Raw genomic sequence first — 3,299 nt, 5'->3', positions numbered from 1 at the left:
ATGTTGACCCATCCTTGCATATCTGGTATGAATCCCACTTGGTTGTGGTGTATTATTATTTTTTTTTATATGAATCTGAATTTTACTGGCTAGAATTTTGTTGGGAATTTTTGCATCTATATTCATTAGAGATATTGGTCTGTAAGTTTCTTTTTTTGTGTGACATCTTTGCCTGGTTTTGGTATCAAGGTTATGCTGGATTCACACAACGAATTCAGAAGTATCAACCCCTTTTCTATGTTCTGAAATAGTTTGAGTAGTACTGGTGTAAGTTCTTCTCTGGATTCTCCTGTAAAGCCATCTGGGCCAGGGCTTTTTTTTGTTGTTGTTGGGAGTTTTTTAATCACCTTTGCAATCTCTTCTCTTGTTATGGGTCTGTTCAGATTTTCAACATCATTTTGTGTTAGTTTGGGTAGGTAATGTGTTTCTAGAAATTTGTCCATTTCCCCCAGGTTTTCAAATTTGTTGGGGTGTAGTTTTTCATAATACCCTGTTATGATCCTCTTTTTATTTCTATTGCATCTGTTGTAATGTCCCTCATCCTGTTTCTTATTTAGGTTATTTGCATCCTCTCTTGTTTTTCTTTTGTGGCTTGTCAAATTTGTTGATCCTTTCAAGGAGCCAACTTTTGGTTTTGTTGATTCTTTCTATTGTTTTTCTATTCTCTATTTCATTTATTTCTGATCTGATCTTTATTATTTCCTTTCTTCTGGTGGCTGTGGGCTTCTTTTGCTGTTCTTTTTCTATTTGTTCAAGTTGTGTAGCTAATGATTTGATTTTGTCCCTTTGTTCTTTTTGATGCGTGGGTCTATTGCTATAAATTGACATCTGAGGACTGACTTTGTTGTGTCCCAAAGGTTTTGGTATGATGTGTTTTCATTCTTGTTTGATTCCAGGAATTTTTTTTTTCCACCTCTGATTTCTTCTATTACCCAGTGATTTTTAAGCAGGTTGTTATTCAGTTTCCATGTAATTTTTTTTTTCCTTATTCTTCCTATTATTAATTTCTACCCTGATGGCATTGTGGTCAGAGAAGATACTTTGTATTATCTCAATGTTTTGGATTTTCTTGAGGGTTGCTCTGTGGCCTAAGATGTGGTCTATCCTGGAGAATGTTCCATGTGCATTGGAAAAGAATGTGTATTTTGAAGCTGTTGGGTGGAGTGTTCTATATATGTCTATGAGGTCAAGTTGGCTGCTTGTGTTCTTTAGCTCTTCTGTATCTTTGTTGAGTTTCTTTCTAGATGTTCTATCCTTTACTGAGAGTGGTCTGTTGAAGTCTCCTACTATTATTGTGGAACTGTCAGTTTCTCTTTTCAGTACCGTTAGAGTTTGTTTTTTGCATTTTGGAGCCCTGTCATTGGGTGCATAGATGTTTATTATGGTTAAGTCTTCATGATGAATTGATATTTAATCATTATATAGTGCCCTTCTTTGTCTTTTATGGTGGATTTTGCTTTAAAGTCTATTTTATCTGAGATTAGTATTGCCACTCCTGCTCTATTTGGTAGTTACTTGCTTGATATATTTTTTCCATCCTTTAATTTTTAATAAATTTAAACCTTTGTTTCTAAAGTGTGTTTCTTGTAGAGAGCATATGGGTGGGTCTTGTTTTTTTAATCCATTCTGTCACTCTGTGTCTGTTTGTGGGTGCATTTAGGCCATTTACATTCAGTGTAATTATTGATAGGTGTGAGTTTATTGCTGTCATTTTGTAGTGCTAACATTTTCTTTGTTCCTCTTACTCTTCAGTGCTCTGTTCCTTTTGTTTGTGGATTTCTTTTTCATTTCTTTTGTTTTTATTGAGACTTTATGTTTTTCTTCACTTTAATGAATAGGTTTGTTAACTTTCTTCATGGTTACCTTGAAATTTACCCTTATCTTCCTAGGTTTGAACTAGTGTATTATTACTTGGTATCGCCTTGCCTTCCTCTCCATTAGAAAGTTCTATACCTACACCATTTATTCCCTCTTTTGTTGTTCTGACATTGTTGTCATTTACAGATTAACCTCTGGTTATCTGTTGCAATTCTTTGGGTTTTAAAAATGTGGAATGCTTCACTAATTTGTGTGTCATTCTTGCACAGGGGCCAGGCTAATCTTCTGTGTATCACTGCAATTTTAGTATATGTGCTGCCAAAGCGTGCGCTCCATATGGTTTTAAATGGCTGATTTCATGGAAGTAGATTGCCAGGACTTTCTTTCAAGGCATCTCTAGGTGGAATTGAACCTCCAACCTCTTAGTTAGCAGGCAAGCATGTTAACTATTTGCACCACCCTGGAAATTCACGCTTGCTCTATACTGGTATAATTTCTCTGCTGCTCTACCCATTTCCCAACTTGACAGTATAGTCATTAAACTATTTGTCTGCACTGAATGCATTCTTGTGAAATTTTGTATTTTATGTTTATTATTTGCTTTGCCTTTTAAATTTAGTACATACGGCTCATAGGCAGAAGCCTAATGACTCACTAGCTAATAGCTGCAGCTGCTAACCAAAAGGTCACCAGTTCAAATCCATCAACTGCTCTTTGGAAACCCTACGGGGAAGTTCTCCTCTGTCCCATAGACACTATTAGTGTTGATAACATCCTGGGTATTAGTAGAGAATCATTCACCTTCAAAGGGTATGTCCAAATGTTGCACATCCAAATTATAAAAAAAAAAGCTGTTTCATTCAAACAAGTAATAAATTTACTTTATGTTTTATTTTTTTGTGATATGCATATAGCAAAGGTTTTAGCATGTGGGATTATAAGTGCTCTTTTCTGTTTCTTATAAAAAATTGAACTCAGGTCAATTTCAACAGAAAATGTAAACTTGAAAAAATAACTTTGAAAAAGGATGAAAATTCTGCACTTGACCTTTTCCAAGTCAACCAAAGTATCATACAAACCTGATAGAATGCTTCTCTCCATTGCATGAATATTTATAACAAATATAAAATATTAATCACTTGAAGTATTAATACATAGGCCATTCATTTGAATTTTTAAACATTATTCACACCTAAGAAATTAAGTATATTAGAGAAAACTTGATCATCAAAAATGTAGTTGATAAAGAATAATTTACATTCTGTATTGAACTCTTGGAATAATTCATAAGTAGATTTTAATTCATGCTACACTTAACTACCCAATATATATTCATTCAATGTATAAATACAAGTTATATATTCAAGATAATTCTGGAGACATTTTTTTACAAAGCTAAGAATATGATAAATCTGGTCAACACAGATAAATCTGGTCAGCTCGATAATCTGATTAACCCAGATGGCTGAGAGTACATCCTA

At 33.9% G+C, this 3,299-nt stretch overlaps 1 non-coding gene across 1 annotated transcript; it reads right to left on the bottom strand.

Annotated features, from left to right (window-relative positions):
• Positions 1-2,042: 2,042 nt before the first annotated feature.
• LOC111750816 (U6 spliceosomal RNA) lies at positions 2,043-2,149 on the bottom strand. Its single transcript, XR_002785870.1, has one exon. It is a non-coding gene; the product is annotated as a U6 spliceosomal RNA (small nuclear RNA).
• Positions 2,150-3,299: the final 1,150 nt, after the last annotated feature.

This window comes from Loxodonta africana, chromosome 5 (genome assembly GCF_030014295.1).
Source record: "Loxodonta africana isolate mLoxAfr1 chromosome 5, mLoxAfr1.hap2, whole genome shotgun sequence".
NCBI classification, from domain to species: Eukaryota; Metazoa; Chordata; class Mammalia; order Proboscidea; family Elephantidae; genus Loxodonta; species Loxodonta africana.
Note: the sequence above shows the minus strand (reverse complement) of the source record. Positions and strands in the feature narration are given on the sequence as shown.